Source organism: Chiloscyllium plagiosum, chromosome 32 (assembly GCF_004010195.1).
Source record: "Chiloscyllium plagiosum isolate BGI_BamShark_2017 chromosome 32, ASM401019v2, whole genome shotgun sequence".
NCBI lineage: Eukaryota > Metazoa > Chordata > Chondrichthyes > Orectolobiformes > Hemiscylliidae > Chiloscyllium > Chiloscyllium plagiosum.
In genome coordinates, this window is record NC_057741.1 from 34,564,688 (window position 1) to 34,583,124 (window position 18,437).

The window sequence follows — 18,437 nt, forward strand, 5'->3', positions numbered from 1 at the left end:
TTCCAAATGCATTTCCTTACCTCACTCTGCAATTAATATAACAGGAGGCAGTCAGTCCCATTAGCTTGACCTCGTAACGAAGTTAGAAACAGCATCATTAAAGCACTGTTTGGCACTGCCACAGAGCTGTAAGTGAGATCTTGCTGTGTACAAGACTCGCTTCTGTGTTTCTGACATTGCAATGGTGACTAGACTTTGAAAGTACACCATTAACTTTACAGGACACAGAGATGACCTGGGGTCCAGAAAGATGTGGTTTAAATGCGGGGTTTTTTTTTTAAAAGAAAATCCAATTTAAAACCTTCCTCCAGCCAATTATGTTGTGCTTCTTTAAACAATAACGTGGCTGCACTTTCTGGTTACCTTGAGATGTTACTAAATGAAAGTGCAGTCCTGCCAGGTGCAGTCTGTGCTGCTCTTATTAACCTTTATGACCCATTATCATTGAATTCATTTCAAACTTTCCAGTTTAGTTTTTGGTGCTGAAGATTGTGACAACACAGTTAAAGTGATAGATTATTTCCTGGATTATCCGGGTCTCTGAGCTGTTTTGACAGGGCTGTTGTTCATTTGGATACTGTGATGCAGTGTGCAAAAATCTTAAATCCATTAAACCTTGTGTGCTCAAGTTCCAGAGGCAATGATCACTTAAGAGTAAAAGTTAGTGAGCTGTTTGAGCAAGTGTTTTCTTGGGCTTTTTTTTGGACAATCTCCCACCATATATGTTAGAATGGGCACCATGAGTAAGCTGCTGTTCAACACGTGCTAACTGAAGGGAACAGCTTTAATGTCACTGATCTAGACACACGGGTCAACACTTTGACAGTGTTCAAATCCCACCCTGCTGGCTGGTTGAGTTTAAATTCAATTATTAAAATCTGGAATTTGAATTTTAAAAAAAAGTGCGGATTGCAAAGAAAAACTGATTTGTTTTCCTTTTGGGGTCAGAAATCTGCCATCCTTACCTGGTCTGGTTGACACTTGACTCTAGACCCACAGCAATGTGGGTAACTTTAACTGCCCTCTGAAATGTCTCATGACGTTAAGCAGAAGGCAGTTAGGGAGAAACCTATAAAATTCCAACAGGACTAGACATGTTAAATAGAGTCATAGAGATGTACAACATGGAAACAGACCCTTTGGTCCAACCTGTCCATGCCGACCAGATATACAACCCAATCTAGTCCCACCTGCCAGCACCCGGCCCATATCCCTCCAAACCCTTCCTATTCATATACCCATCCAAATGCCTCTTAAATGTTGCAATTGTACCAGCCTCCACCACTTCGTCTGGCAGCTCATTCCATACCCGTACCACCCTCTGTGTGAAAAAGTTGCCCGTAGGCCTCTTTTATATCTTTTCCCTCTCACCCTAAACCTATGCCCTCTAGTTCTGGACTCCCTGACCCCAGAAAAAAAGATTTTGCCCATTTTCCATGCCCTTCATAATTTTGTAAACCTCTATAAGGTCACCCCTCAGCCTCCGACGCTCCAGGGAAAACAGCCCCAGCCTGTTCAGCCTTTCCCCATAGCTCAAACCCTCCAACTTTGGCAACATCCTTGTAAATCTTTTCTGAACCCTTTCAAGTTTCACAACATCTTTCCGATAGGAAGGAGACCAGAAATGCTCGCAATATTCCAACAGTGGCCCAACCAATGTCCTGTACAGCTGCAACATGACCTCCCAACTCCTATACTCAATACTCTGAACAATAAAAGAAAGCATACCAAATGTCTTCTTCACTGTCCTATCTACCTGCGACTCCACTTTCAAGGAGCTCTGAACCTGCAATCCAAGGTCTCTTTGTTCAGCAACACTCCCTAGGACCTTACCATTAAGTGTATAAGTCCTGGCAAGATTTGCTTTCCTAAAATGCAGCACCTTGCAGTTATCTGAATTAAACTCCATCTGCCACTTCTCAGCCCATTGGCCCATCTGGTCAAACTCCTGTTAAAATCTGAGGTAACCCTCTTCGCTGTCCACGGCACCTCCAATTTTGGTGTCATCTGCAAACTTACTAACTATACCTCTTATGCTCACATATATATCATTTATGTAAATGACAAAACGTAGAGGACCCAGCACCAATCCTTGTGGCACTCCACTGATCACAGGCCTCCAGTCTGAAAAACAACCCTCCATCACCCTCTGTCTTCTACCTTTGAGCCAGTTCTGTTTCCAAATGGCTAGTTCTCCCTGTATTCCATGAAATCTAACCTTGCTAATCAGTCTCCCATGGGGAGCCTTGTCGAAAGCCTTACTGAAGTCCATATAGATCACATCTACCACTTTGCCCTCATCAATCCTCTTTTTTACTTCTTCAAAAAACTCAATCATGTTTGTGAGACATGGTTTCCCACGCACAAAGCCATGTTGACTATCCTTAATCAGTACTTGCCTTTATAAATACATGTACATCCTGTCCCTCATGATTCCCTCCAACAACTTGCCCAGCACTGACATCAGGCTCACTGGTCTATAGTTCCCTGGCTTGTCCTTACCACCCTTCTTAAACAGTGGCACCACGTTAGCCAACCTCCAGTCCTGCAGCACCTCACCTGTGACTATCAATGATACAAATATCTCAGCGAGAGGCCCAGCAATCACTTCTGTAGCTTCCCACAGAGTTCTAGGGTACACCTGGTTACATCCTGGGGATTTATCCTCCCTTATCCGTTTCAAGACATCCAGCACTTCCTCCTCTGCAATATGGATATTTTGCATTGTGTCACCATCTATTTCCCTACAGTCTATATCTTCCATATCCTTTTTCGCAGTAAATACTGATGCAAAATACTCATTTAGTATCTCTCCCATCTCCTGTGGCTCCACCCAAAGGCTACCTTGCTGATCTTTGAGGGACCCTATTCTCTCCCTAGTTACCCTTTTGTCCTTAATATATTTGTAAAACCCCTTTGGATTCTCCTTAATTCTATTTGCCAAAGCTATCTCATGTCCCCGTTTTGCCCTCCTGATTTCCCTCTTAAGAATACTCCTACTGCCTTTATACTCTTCTAAGGATTCACTCGATCTATCCTGTCTGTACCTTACATAATGCTTCCTTCTTTTTCTTAACCAAACCCTCAATTTCTTTAGTCATCCAGCATTCCCTATAGTTACCAGCCTTCCCTTTCACCCTAACAGGAAGATATTTTTTCTGGATTCTCGTTATCTCATTTCTGAAGGCTTCCATTTTCCAACCGTCCCTTTACCTGCGAACATCTGCCCCCAATCAGCTTTCGAAAGTTCTTGCCTAATACCGTCAAAATCGGCCTTTCTCCAATTTAGAACTTCAACTTTTAAATTTGGTCTATCCTTTTCCATCACTATTTTAAATCTAATAGAATTATGGTCGCTGGCCCCAAAGTTCTCCCCACACAGACACATCAGTCGTCTGCCCTGCCTTATTTCCCAAGAGTAGGCCAAGTTTTGAACCTTCTCTAATAGGTACATCCACATACTGAATCAGAAAATTGTCTTGTACACACTTAACAAATTCCTCTCCATCTAAACCCTTAACATTATGGCAGTACCAGTCTATGAATCAGGAAGGATATCCGCAATGGTAGGGGAGGTTGGGGGGGTGGGGGGAGACCAGAATCCAGGGGTCATAGTTCAAAGATAAGGGTTAAGTCTTTTAGGACAGGGTTGAGGATAAATGTCTTCACCCAGAAAATGGTGAGTTCATGGAATTCACTACCATCGAAATATTGAGCCCAAAATATTATGTTTCGTCAAGAAGGAAGTCTTGTGGCTTGATAGCTGTTGTGACTAAAGGGATCAAGAGATATATTGGGAGGGTGGGATTAGGATATTTAGGTCAGTGATCAGCCATGATCATTTTGAATCATATCACAGAACAGGTTTGAGGGTCTGAATGGCCTACACCTACTCCTCTCTGCTTCTATGTTTCTATGAACATAACTCAGTTATTATTGGACAAGTCTGATCTCACACTGAAACTTGGTTGATAGATTATATTTTGTTTTGTTTTGGATTTCAGTGGGGTCTCACTGAAACATCAGCACATAATGTTTCAGCTTTTGTCATAACAATAAAAGAAATGTTATTTACTAAAATAAATGAAGATACAATAAGCAAAGCCAGCTTATTTATTTATGAGATAGATCAAGGATGGAAAATCACATTAATCCCAAAACACTCCTTTACAAGTTCTCTCACTGAAACATAAACATCAATGTTGCAGAATTTGTTTCAACAATAAAGCAAAAGCTTATTTAGAAGAAATGAAGATAAAATAAGCGAAACCAACTTATTTATTTGTAACACAGATACAAAGACTTTTAAACACACAAGGATGTAAAATCACATTAATCCCAAAACACTCCTTTACAAGTTCTCTCTACTGAGATATAAACAAACAATGTTGCAGATTTTGTTTCAACAATTCATCAGAACTTTATTAGACAAAAGAAATGAAGATAAAATAGAATAAACCAAACTATTTACTTACCAGCTCAAAGAATTTTAAATGCAATAAAGTATAGTCGCATTAATATCAAAACACTTTATTATAATGTCCAAAAACACCCTTGTGTCAGAACCAAAAACATCACTTGAACCGTGCTTACACCAGAAGGAACACTTTTTTCCTAAACAACTCGAGAGGTTTATGGTATATATGATTTTATTCCTAGACTGGAAATGATTTGGAGGTGCTGGTGTTGGACTGGGGTGTACAAAGTTAAAAATCACACAACACCAGGTTATAGTCCAACAGGTTTAATTGGAAGCACTAGCTTTCAGAGCGCCACTCCTTCACCAGGCGATTGTGGAGGACACCTACCTGACGAAGCAGCAGCGTTCTGAAAGCTAGTGCTTCCAATTAAACCTGTTGGACTATAACCTGGTGTTGCTTGATTTTTAACTTTCGACTGGAAATGTGATTGATTTTTTTCTGAGCTTAAACATACTCCACTTCAAGTAACCTTGTCAGGTTTTATTGCAAAACTTCTGTTTTGGAACTATCACTAACACCTTACTCTAGTCTAGTCTTACCATTTTTACCCCTTCACAAGTGCATTGCTTGTGACTTCACAGAACTGTCCCAAAACAAAGTAAAATGAAAAAGAAAGCCTCCCTCTTGAAGTTATGCATGTTTACACTCAGCTTAAAAAAAAGCCGAAATCCAGACATTTCTAATAAACGTTATAACATAATAGTTTACTTTGGTAAATTGTAAAAATCCTCAGGTAAAGAACCTCTCACAAACTGCTGTAAAATAAATCACCATTGCTACAGATATACATACAGACATACAAAAAAAACCCAGACTTAAAAAATAAATGATTTTTATGTATATCACAGTACTGATCTCAATATTAATTCCCAGAACAAGCTAAGGAGATTTCAGAATGTGCGATTAAAGACTTAAAGAGAAGGAACACAACACCAGTCCATGAGACACCCACACTGCTTTTCTTCAAGCTGAATATTGAGGCAAGAAAATATACCACCATAGAGAGATGGGAAACTTCATTCATTTATTTAAGTCAATCTTTCTCTGGTGCATCTGGAAGTCTGATTTCGATATTAAATTTACTACATAATTTTGAAAAGTGAAATGGAGCAGGGGAGTCACTGCCTCCATAAGAAAGGCATCTCATTCAGTATTTTTAACGAGGAAAGAGGAATACTAGTGCCCCACCAACCTCTATCCTCACACCCTCACTTGGACACTCCAGGAAGCCTCCAGTCAGTCCCTCTGCTGTATGCCCATTCCTATGTTACCATTTCCTAACCTTAGGTGGTTGGGCTTCAGTGAATAGGCCTCTTGCTCTCTGTATCTGACTCGCAGGTTCATCTGAATTCCTTGAACATTGACAACTCCAGTGTCACTGAAGAAATGCTGCTGTGTCAGAGATGCTGACTGTCAGATGAGACAAAATGAACTCACGTCTGTCCTTGGATACAATACATTCCACGGCATAATCTTAAAGAAGAGCAGAGGAGATCTCCCCAGTCCTGAACAATACTTATTCTTCAACTGAAAACATTAACTAATCACTCTTTTTTTGCAATTTATGATCACTGTGTTCAAATGACGTGCTAAGTTTTCTTTATGACAAATTGACAACACCTAAAAGAATGTAAATAATTCCATTTGGTTCAATATAACTGCTATTAGCATAGCCAACCTGTTTTCACCTCCTTATGGTCCGCATTAGCAGTTTTTTTTCCTTCTCAGAATGTAGAGTCATAGAGATTTACAGCATGAAACAGACTCTTCGGTCCAACCCGTCCACGCCAATAAGATATCCCAGCCCGATTTAGTCCCACCTGCCAGCACCCGGCCCATATCCCTCCAAACCCTTCCTATTCATATACCCATCCAAATGCCTCTTAAATGTTGCAATTGTACCAGCCGATACCACTTCCTCTGGCAGCTGCTGGACACACTTTCCTCATTCCTGAAGAAGGGCTTATGCCCAAAACGTCGATTCTCCTGTTCCTTGGATGCTGCCTGACCTGCTGCGCTTTTCCAGCAACACATTTTCAGCTCTGATCTCCAGCATCTGCAGTCCTCACTTTCTCCTCCAGCTCATTCCATACCCGTACCACCCTCTGTGTAAAAGAGTTGCCCGTAGGTCTCTTTTATATCTTTCCCCTCTTACCCTAAACCTATGCCCTCTAGTTCTGGACTCCCCGGCCCCAGGGAAAAGACTTTGCCTATTTACCCTATCTATGCCCCTCATAATTTTTTAAACCTCTATAAGGTCACCCCTCAGCCTCCGGCGCTCCAGGGAAAATAGCCCCAGCCTGTTCAGCCTCTCCCTATAGCTGAAATCTTCCAACCCTGGCAACATCCTTGTAAATCTTTTCTGAACCTTTTCAAGTTTCACAACATCTTTCCGATAGGAAAGAGACCAGAAATGCTCGCAATATTCCAACAGTGGCCTAACCAATGTCCTGTATAGCTGCAACATGACCTCCCAACTCCTGTACTCAATACTCTGAACAATAAAAGAAAGCATACCAAACCCTTTTTTCATTATCCTATCTACCTGCGACTCCACTTTCAAGGAGCTATGAACCTGCAATCCAAGGTCTCTTTGTTCAGCAACACTCCCTAGGACCTTACCATTAAGTGTATAAGTCCTGCTAAGATTTGCTTTCCCAAAATGCAGCACCTCGCATTTATCAAAATTAAACTCCATCTGCCACTTCTCAGCCCATTGGCCCATCTGGTCAAAATCCTGTTGTAATCTGAGGTAACCTTTTTCACTAACCACTACACCTCCAATTTTGGTGTAATTTGCAAACTTACTAACAGTACCTCTTATGCTTGCATCCAAATCACTTATGTTAATGACAAAAAGTAGAGGACCCAGCACCAATCCTTTGGCACTCCACTGGTCACAGGCCTCCAGTCTGAAAAACAACCCTCCACCACTACCTTTGAGCCAGTTCTGTTTCCAAATGGCTAGTTCTCCCTGTATTCCATGAGATCTAACCTTGCTAATCAATCTTCCATGGGGAACCTTGTCGAACGCCTTACTGAAGTCCATTTAGATTACATCTACCACTCTGCCCTCATCAATCCTCTTTGTTACTTCTTCAAAAAATTCAGTCAAGTTTGTGAGACATGATTTCCCATGCTCAAAGAAAGCCATGTTGATTATCCCTAATCAGTACTTGCCTTTATAAATACATGTACATCCTGTCCCTCAGGATTCCCTCCAACAACTTGCCCACTACTGACATCAGGCACACTGGTCTATAGTTCCCTGGCTTGTCCTTACCATCCTTCTTAAACAGTGGCACCACGTTAGCAAACCTCCAGTCTTGCAGCACCTCACCTGTGACTATCAATGATACAAATATCTCAGCGAGAGGCCCAGCAATCCCTTCCCTGGCTTCCCACAGAGTTCAAGGGTACACCTGATCAGGTCCTGGGGATTTATCTACCTTTACCCGTTTCAAGACATCCAGCATTTCCTCCTCTGTAATAAGGACATTTTGCAAGATGGCACCATTTATTTCCCTACAGTCTATATCACAGTAAATACGGTATATTTGAATGGGATGTAGTTTGTAAAACAGGTTCATACAGATTGACCTATTCGTGAGGATTAGGATCAAGGATAGAATGAGGGTCAGCATTTAAGTGCGGGTGCACCCTAATCCTAACTGTAACATCAGGCAGGACATATAATGGATATTCGATTCCCTCTCTGGTGAATGGTGGCTTTCACCTTGCCATGAGCGCAATAAAATGCAAGTGAAAGGAAGTCGAAAAAACTAATTTTGAGTATTCAAATGACATCCAAGACAAGCACTTTCAACAATAATACTTCACTTGATATGGTAGGGGTAGACATCAATATACATTGCCCCCATTTTAGGTTATACCAATTCAGCAGCCTGTGCTTGGTTTGTGTAGCCAGTGGTATTGCTGTTGAGTTGATGAGTGGTCTTTTATTTTGATCTCCAACTCAGCTGTCAAAAACTGGTATTAGCTTGTTTCTGCTGGAAAAGCACAGCAGGTCAGGCAGCACCCGAGGATCGCAAGAATCGACATTCAGGGCTTATCCCCGAAATGTCGATTCTGCTCCTCCTCGGATGCTGCCTGACCTGCTGTGCTTTTCCAGCAACACACTCTCGACTCTGATCTCCAGCACCTGCAGCCCTCACTTTCCACTAGGTTGTTTCTTCCATGTTAAGTTAGGGTCCTAGAAAACAGTTGTTGATTTTCAGCAAAAATAAATACTTTTTACAAGCATGCTCATTGCTGGGTAACAATCGTCCATGTGCATTCCACATTGCCTACCACCTCAATCTTCGCACTCTTAGCAATCAAACCAATAAACCTTAAAAGAACTGTTGGATGCTCCTTCTGGAAAGGTAAGTTGGCATTAATTTTTCACACATTTCAGGCACAGCTCATTACCATCAATTCTTTCCAATATATAAAGCTTCTTGCATGCTCTAAGGAAATCCCAAGGTGCTTTACATATGATCAAATTTGTTTTTTTTTTGACATGGTTGTGAACCCTCCTGTTAATTAAACCAAACACCCAGAAAAGCTCACCTCACCATGTAATCTGTTAAAATATGAGTGACAGAGAACTCTTAAATTCCATTATTTAAAGAAAATAATATCAATTTATTCATTAACTCTAAAAGTGCACATTAACCAACAACTATTCACAACTCTAAGCCCCACTTCCTCTTAACTGCTTATTATCTGCCTCCAACTCGATAGCAATATGCTGTTCCAACAAAGCACTTATTAAAATTACATCAACGTAATTTCAAAACCATACAGTGGCTGTTGTCTTCAGTGTCTGTCTTCTTCATTCCAGAGATCTCCCTGGGTCATCTTCCATCTTTTTACTGCAAATATGTTTCATGACTCTATACGAAAAGGTACCTTTGACAGAGAGTGTTTCCTCATTTCTTAGGTCTGGGTTGAATCCAGTTGTTCTGCCTGATTTTCAAAATGACACCTTTTTTATATCTCCAACATCGGATTGTCTCATTGGTTCAATGTTGGCAAAACAATAAATTCAGACTTGATTGGGTTTTAGTATCCTGGGGCATAATTTAATCTGTTTGATTAAATTTGAATGGTTGTCAAAACAGCAGCCACCTCAGGTATCCACTTCACAGCCAAATGTTACATATTTTCAATTTTCCAGTTTACTCTGAGACTGCTCTTTTGACATTTCAGTTCCGAAGAGCAATCTCTCTTAAAGATACAGTCCATGCCTTCAACTTCCTAAAAGTTTCAAGTATAATCACTGTTGTAATATGGATGATCAGTCGTTGAGCAGACCAAAGAGTCAGAGCAATAGATGTTGGTACACTGATGGAATCAGGGGATCAAGCAGGAAGATGATGCTGAGCTCATGGATCAACCATGATCTTATTCAACAATTGAAGAATTGCATAACACACATCTGCTCTTACTTATGTCTCTATCTTAGAAACACAGCAGCCAATTTGTGTGCAGAAAGCTCTCTCAAGGGAAAATAATGAGGTCATGATCAGATAATTATTGATCATCAGTAATGTTACCTGAAAGATAAATATTGTCCAGGCCTCTCCAAAAAAACTTAACATGGTGTCACCGGAATATTTTTCATCCACTTGGTTTGCCGTGAGCTGATAACTTGTCTTTTTACAATTAGTTCTTTGGGCAATTAATGTGTAAATCCAGTGGCTCTTACAAAAGAAAAGGTGCGGAATGAGACAATATTTTGAAGAGACAATTGGTGAAGCAATTCAAATCAATAAGTGAATTCCAGATATTTACAAATCACACCCTCCGAATCGTTTGAATTTACACATAAATAACATTGTCTACACATCATTATTTCCCAGCAAAACTCCAATTCAATGTAAGGTTCCTCAAAATTTTAAGGAGCATAGCTATCTATATGTACACGTAATGGTCAGCTCCTGGGGAGTGTTGCTGAACAAAGAGACTGTGGAGTGCATGTTCATAACTCCTTGAAAGTGAGGTTGCAGGTAGATAGGATAGTGAAGAAGGTGTTTGGTATACTTTCCTTTATTGGTCAGTGTATTGAGTATGAGTTGGGAGGTCATGTTGCAGTGTACAGGACATTGGTTTGGCCACTGTTGGAATGGTGTTCAGTTCTGGTCTCCCTGTTGGAGGAAGGATGTTGTGAAACTTACAAGTGTTCAGAAAATAGTTACAAAGATGTTGCCAGAGTTGGAGGGCTTGAGCTATAGGGAGAGGCTGAATAGACTGGGGCTGTTTCCTCTGAAGCATTGGAGGCTGAGGGGTGACTTATGGAGGTTTATAAAATCATGAGGGGCATGAATAGGGGAAAAGTCAACGTTTTTTCCCCGGAGTGAGAGAGTCCAAAACTAAAGAGCCTGGGTTTAAGGTAAGAGGGGAAAGATTTAAAAGGGACCTAACGGGCAACTTTTTCATACAGAGGATAGTGCATGTATGGAATGAGCTGCCAGAGGAAGTGGTGGAGGCTGGTACAATTATAATATTTAAAAGGCATCTGGATGGATATATGAATAGGAGGGGTTTGGAAGGATTTGGATCAAGTGCTGGCAAATGGGACTAGATTAGGTTGGGATATCTGGTCGGCAGGGATGAGTTGGACTGAAGGGTCTGTTTCCATGCTGTATATCTCTGTGACTCTATATATCTTTGCATGGGTGCATTGTAGGATGTCTTGTTGTTTAGAGTCACATTTAAATTGTAAGCATGTTCTTTTTTAAAACCACAATCTGTTATAAATGTGTTTTAAGTTCAAGACCCTATCAATATGAAATGGGGACGAATATAGTCATTTGTGAACAACATTAACACTTATTACTTGCCCCAAGGTTTTGAGGCCATAATGGCTAAACACAATGAAGTGCCTATTACTGTATTAGCAATCTCTTCAGGAATAATGACAGAGAACTGCAACAAAGTATCATTGCAGCACTGCGTGAGCTGAAAATTGAGCCAGAAACTGGGAATTATGAAGCCAGGAAATGAAAATGACGAACATCAAGGGCAAGCTTTCACAGTTAGGGGCAATATAATCCCTGGATTTCACTTAGGTTTTACCAATGATGATCTCCAGAGTTTATTAAATTTTCTTAAAACAACTAAAATGCCAGGCTTTGCGAACTTCATGACAATAAGAGTATTCTTCCACGTGAGCCACACTCTCGGCACCACTGCACCTGGGCAATAAAGTACACCTAAATATAAGTAAACCTACAATGTGTTTCATGTTAGAAAATCATCTTAAAGTTTCAACAATTAGTTGCAAACATGACATTGAGGCCTGTTCTGTGAATTAATTTAATGTGCATTCAGTAATGTTTTTCCTTTTGAAAGTCTATGTCGTTCAACTGATACTCAGCGCAATGTTCATTGGGCTATTTGCTCTGTGTTTAATTATGCAAGTCTGGTAACTGATCTGTGCTCACTGTGCTTGCTTGCTTAAGCCTAAATGTGGATTCAGAGCGAAGTACACAGAGTCCATAGAAAATTAAACTAGAAATGGTGCTGTCAGCATTAGTGCAGACATTTCATGCCTATGGAGATAATTTTAAATTCTAGTGAATCCTGTTGCACATTTTTAAAACATTGGAATATTGTGTTCACTTCTGGTCTCCCTACTGGAGGAAAGATGTTGTGAAACTTGAAAGTATTCAGAAAATATTTACAAGGATGTTACCAGGGTTGGAGGGCTTGAGCTATAGGGAGAGGCTGAATGGGTTGGGACTGTTTCTCTGAAGCCTTGGAGACTGAGGGGTGACTTTGTAGAGGTTTATAAAATCAGGACAGGCATGGATAGGTGAATAGTCAAGGTCTTTTCCCCGAAGTGGGGGAGTCCAAAACTAGAGGACATGAGTTTAAGGTGAGAGGGGAAAGATTTAGAAGGGACCTAAGGGGCAACGTTTTCAGACTGAGGATGATACATGTATGGAATGAGCTGCCATTCATTGTATTGATCTGGAATATGTAAAAGGGAGGGCAGGGGTGGGAGTCATTTTGACTTTTTGGATAGCAAAACAACCTTTCCGTTACCAACTGTAATTCAGTTCACAGGAAAGTAAAGAATATGAGTGAAGAAGGAGGGCCATATAGCAGGCTTGTGATTTTTCACTGCAAACTTTTCTCCAGATATTAACCCTGGGCTTTGCTTTCCGTGCAGCTAAATGTACATGATCATGTGGCATTGCGCTTGTTGCAGTAAGTGGATTTTACCTTGGCTTCACATTGATGCACAAATGAAAAGAAACCAAATTGCATTGATGGATCTGCCTTCACGATCATTGGACAATTCGAAGCACTTCCTGAGCAGGGAGTAAAATGGTTGGAATGCTGGTAGACATTTCCTCACGTGGCACAATCTAGAATGAAAGGCCACCATTTTAGGATAAGGGGTAGCAGATTTAAAACAGAGATGAAGAGAAATTACATTTCTTTAAGGATCGTGAATCTAGGGAAGTCGCTTACCCAGAGTGCATGGGTTGCTGGAACATTGAATTCATTTAAGACTAGGCTTTCTGGTAAGATGGCAGCAGAGTAGGGCTCCTGAGTCCAGGGCTCATCTGCTTTCCTTTTTGTTTCTTTACTTTTTTCTTGTCCCCCCCTTCGTGATTTAAAAATTTTTTTTTTTACTTACCTCTTAATGAAGAGCTCAGTCGCGGTAATGGTGTTGGCAATCGGCAAGTGTTCCCAGCACCGGCTCATAGTGAGCCCAGTGCTTCCTCATCAATTAGGTGGCCCTAGTGCCGACTCATGCCTGCTGGGGTGGAGATGGGTTTGAGCCCAGTAAGCGATCTGGCAGCATCAGCGGTGGCTGCATCGGCGAGGGGTAGGCCTGAAGCAGACTCATGGCAGCAGTGGAGTTGAGTTAGGGCCGGTCTGATACCCAGTGACATTGGTGGCATCTGCATTGGCGAGATCCATCGAGGACTTATAATGAGCAGGGGCATCAGTGGAGGTGAGACTGCATTGAAGATTAGTCAAATTCTGTTCCAATGGCGGCATAACGAAGGGGAGTTGTGCCTGACCACCAGGACCCCCAGCGCTTAACTGTACAGTTAGACACTGTCTCTTCATTTTTCTGCCTTTGTGTGCTATGTTTTGGTTTATTTTTCTGTGTTTGATGATGGCACTGGAGAATTGTGATACTTTCTACTCTACATTGTGACAATATATACTTGACAATAAATAATGAAGGGGGACAGATATATTTTTAATCAGTTACAGGCTGAGGGGTTATGGGGAGTGGGCAAGGGAGTGGAGTTGAGGCCAAGATGAGATCAGCCATGATCGTATTAAATAGCGGAGCAGCCTTGAGGGGCTGAATGGCCTCCTCCAGTTCCTTGTTCTCACGTTCTTTGTCACTGCTGTAACACCGGGATTGTAGCAACCAATTTACACAGTCAGCTTTTACTACTGCAGTGTGATGATGACCAGAGCTGCTGGAGGACGGATATATACAGGTCAGAAAGCCAGGAATCACTCTCTCTGCTCTTCTCTGAATTGTTTTTTCATCTGCCTTGATTTAACATCTCTTAAAAATGGCGCCTCCTTCAGTGCAGCACTCCTGCAGTACGGTACTGGAGGGTGCTACCAACCTGATGGCCGATATCCTGCAGTTTTAGTTTTTGGAGATTCAGTCATGGTGCCCATTGAATGTGGAGGGCTTGGGAGCTTACAAGAGGGGATACATGGCCCAAGCTAATATTCCACCATGTTGCATGCAGTAACACACTCAGCCAGTGGACATAAGATAGATTAGTGATGGAGCTGGCATCATAAACAATGAGATACCCAGAAAGTACTCTCTGACAGAATTACAATCATATTACGCAGTAAAGACTCGTGCTTATGAGCTGCCTTAAGTTTGAAACATTGACATTGCTTCCTTTCTTTTGCTTCCCCATGTTCTTCTGACTCGACACTGGACACTCCAATTGTTCTTCTGTCTGGCTTCCTCACTGCTACCTTACATTAGATTACTAGATTACTTACAGTGTGGAAACAGGCCCTTCGGCCCAACAAGTCCACGCCGACCCGCTGAAGCGCAACCCACCCAGACCCATTCCCCTACATTTACCCCTTCACCTAACACTACAGGCAATTTAGCATGGCCAATTCACCTAACCTGCACATTTTTGGACTGTGGGAGGAAACCGGAGCACCCGGAGGAAACCCACGCAGACACAGGGAGAATGTGCAAACTCCACACAGAGAGTTGACTGAGGCGGGAATTGAACCCGGGTCTCTGGCGCTGTGAGGCAGCAGTGCTATCCACTGTGCCACCGTGCCACCCACGAGATGAGCTGGCCTCAAACTCTGCTGCCCCGATCCTAAGTCCTATCCTTCTTTTCCAATCTCTCTATAGCTTCACACCTCTCAGTTTCTGTGAGCTCCCAATCTCCTCCATCTTTACAGCCATTTGAGATCTTTGTATTCCTACGTTGCTGGTCTCTTGCACACCCTCAATTTTCATCGCTCCACCATTGGCGGCAGTGCCTTCAGTTGCCTGGGCCCTAGAGCTCTGGAATTCCATCCCAAAATCTCTCCAGCTCTCTCCCCGTCTACTTTTAAGATGCTCCTTAAACGCTAACACACCTCCTTTGTGTAGGAGAAAGTGAAGACTGCAGATGCTGGAGATCAGAATCGAGAGTGTGGTGCTGGAAAAGCACAGCAGGTCAGGCAGCATCCGAGGAGCAGAAGAATCGACGTTTCAGGCGTAAGCCCTTCATCAGGAATGTCCTTGGTGTGGCTCAATGTCAAATTTTGTTTTGCTCATGCTCTGGTGAAGGATCCTGGGACATTCCACGGAGTTGAAGGTGCCACTTAGATCCAAGTTGTTGTTGAGTTAAGAGCAGCTTCTGAAGGAAATGTATTTGCTCCCAATAAAAAACAGTCAGAGGAGAGCCCAGAGTCAGTTATGGTTGCCATAGTCACACTAGTGTTGTAACAAGATAAGATCTGATGCCTTTTTATCTCTTGAATGTCTACAGTATATGGACAAACAAATTTATTCACAGCACAAAGGGCTTGAAACTGATTAGACAATGGATTCAGGGAATGCTTAAAGAAGATTCTTTTGTTTTGGAAAAAAAATATTGTGGTTCTGGAAACAACAGCCTGCACAAAATCAATAAAAAATAACATTTTAACCTTACCTTAAGGTAGTTAATGCCCTGCTGTGAATGTCAACTTGCTCTCAGTTTTTAAGTTAAGCAATGAAAATACTTTATTTGGGGTGGCACAGTGGCTCAGTGATTAGCACTGCTGCCTCACAGTGCTGGGGACCTGGGTTTGATTTCACCCCTGGGTTACTATCCGTGTGGGGTATGCACATTCTCGCAATGTATGCACAGGCTTCCTCCGAGTGACAATAGACAATAGGTGCAGGAGTAGGCCATTCAGCCCTTCGAGCCAGCACCACCATTCATTATGATCATGGCTGATCATCCTCTATCAGTATCCTGTTCCTGCCTTATCCCCATAACCCTTGATTCCACTACCTTTCACAGTTCTATCCATCTCTTCTTGTAAGTATCCAGAGACCTAGCCTCCATTGCCTTCTGGGGCAGAGCATTCCATACACCCACCACTCTCTGGGTGAAGAAGTTTCTCCTCAACTCTGTTCTAAATGGCCTACCCCTTTATTTTAAAATGTGTCCTCTGGTTCTAGATTCACCCATCAGCACAAACATGCTTCCTGCCTTTAGAGTATCCAATCCTTTAATAATCTTATACGTCTCAATCAGATCCCTCTCATCCTTCTAAACTCAAGTGTATACAAGCTCAGTTGCTCCAATCTTTCAACATATGATAGTCCTGCCATTCTGGGAATTGATCTCATGAACCTACACTGCACCCCCTCAATAGCCAGAATGTCCTTCCTCAAATTTGGAGACCAAAACTGCACACAATACTCCAGGTGCAGTGTCAAAAGGGCCCTGTGCAGCTGCAGAAGGACCTCTTTGCTTCTATACTCAATTCCTCTTGTTATGAAGGCCAGCATGCTATTAGCTTTCTTAACTGCCTGCTGCACCTGCATGCTTGCTTTCATTGACTGATGTACAAGAACACTTGGATCTCATTGTACTTCCCCTTTACCTAACTTGACTCCATTTAGATAGTAATCTGCCTTCCTGTTCTTCCCACCAAAGTGGATAACTATACATTTATCTACATTAAACTGCATCTGCCATGCATCCATCCACTCACCTAGCCTGTCCAGGTCACCCTATGTTCTCATAACATCCTCCTCACATTTCGCCCTGCCACCCAGCTTTGTGTCATCAGCAAATTTGCTAATATTACTTTCAATACCTTCATTTATATCATTAATGTATATTGTAAACAGCTGCGGTTCCAGCACCAAACCTTGTGGTACTCCACTGGTCACCGCCTGCCATTCCGAAAGGGACTCATTTATCACTACTCTTTGCTTCCTGTCAGCCAGCCAATTTTCAGTCCAAGTCAGTATTTTGCCCCCAATACCGTGTGCCCTAATTTTGCTGTCTAATCTCCTATGTGGGACTTTGTCAAAGGCTTTCTAAATGTCCAGTACACTACATCCACTGGCTCTCCTTTGTCCATCTTCATAGCTACATCCTCAAAAAATTCCAGAAGATTAGTCAAGCACAATCTCCCCTTCGTAAATCCATGCTGTGGTGCTCTGGTTTCCTACTGCAGTCCAAAGATGCACAGGTTAGGTGGATTGACCATGGGAAATTGCCTAGGATGTGCAGGCTAGGTGGATTAGCTGCGGGAAATGTGGGATGTTAGGGCAGGTGGTAGGTCTGGGTGAGATGCTTTTGGGGGGCTGAATGGCCTGCTTCCACATTGTAGAGATTCTGTAATTCTGTGAGTCCTAGGTCCTGGGAGCTCCCAGCGTGTCATAAGATCTCAGTGCCTTACTATAAAAATCTGACTGTAATAATTCCATCTGAAAGGCCAATCAACAGATACCAAGATTTATTTCATCAGGAATTAGTTTGATTTTGTTTTATATTGTATCTTTAGTCCTGCTGATTTTTGACCTCTTCTCCTCTCTGATGAACAGCAACAGCAGAGTTACTTTTAAAGTATTCCTTCAAACCAATAAAAGGAGTAAGAGTCATAGAGATGTACAGCACAGAATCAGACCCCTCAGTCCAACTCGTCTATGCTGATCAGGTATCCCAAATTAATGTGGCCCCGTTTGCCAGTATTTGGGCCGTATCCCGGTTTGGTCTCCTCAACATCGGGGAGACAGGACACCTTCTTGTGGATTGTTTCAGAGAACATCTCTGGGACACCTACACCCACCAACCCCACCGCCCCATGGCTGAACACTTCAACTCTCCCTCTCACTCCGTCAAGGACATGCAGATCCTGGTCCTCCTCCATTGCCAAACCGTTACCACCTGATGCCTGGAGGAGGAATGTTTCATATTCTGCCTTGGGATCCTGCAACCACATGGAATAAATGTGGATTTCAACAGCTTCCTCATTTCCACTTCGCCCACATTATGTTAGCTCCAAGCTGCCAACTCAGCCCCGCCCTCTGGACTTGTCCATCACTGCCCCTGCTGACCTATCACCTTTTCCCTCACCTTTAACCACCTATCGCTTTCCCAGCTACCTCCCCCCCAACCCCACCCCTTTCCCATTTACCTCTCAGCCCTGACCCACAAGCTTCATTCCCACATCAGGTGAAGGCACTTAACCTGACGAAGGGGCAGCACTTTGAAAGCTTGTGATTTCAAATAAACTTGTTGGACTATAATCTGTTTTCATGTGACTTCTGGCTTTGCCCACCCCAGTCCAACACCAGCACCTCCACATCTTTGACATTCATGTTGGACTGCCGGTGTTGGACAAAATTAAAAATCACGCAACACCAGGTTATAGTCCAACAGGTTTAGATTAGATTAGATTCCTTACAGTGTGGAAACAGGCCCTTCG

General features: G+C 42.4%; 1 protein-coding gene across 2 annotated transcripts in view; it reads left to right on the plus strand.

Annotated features, from left to right (window-relative positions):
• grid2 (glutamate receptor, ionotropic, delta 2) overlaps positions 1-18,437 on the plus strand; it is a 979,554-nt gene that overhangs the window by 715,689 nt on the left and 245,428 nt on the right. The gene's annotated exons all lie outside the window — the stretch shown is intronic.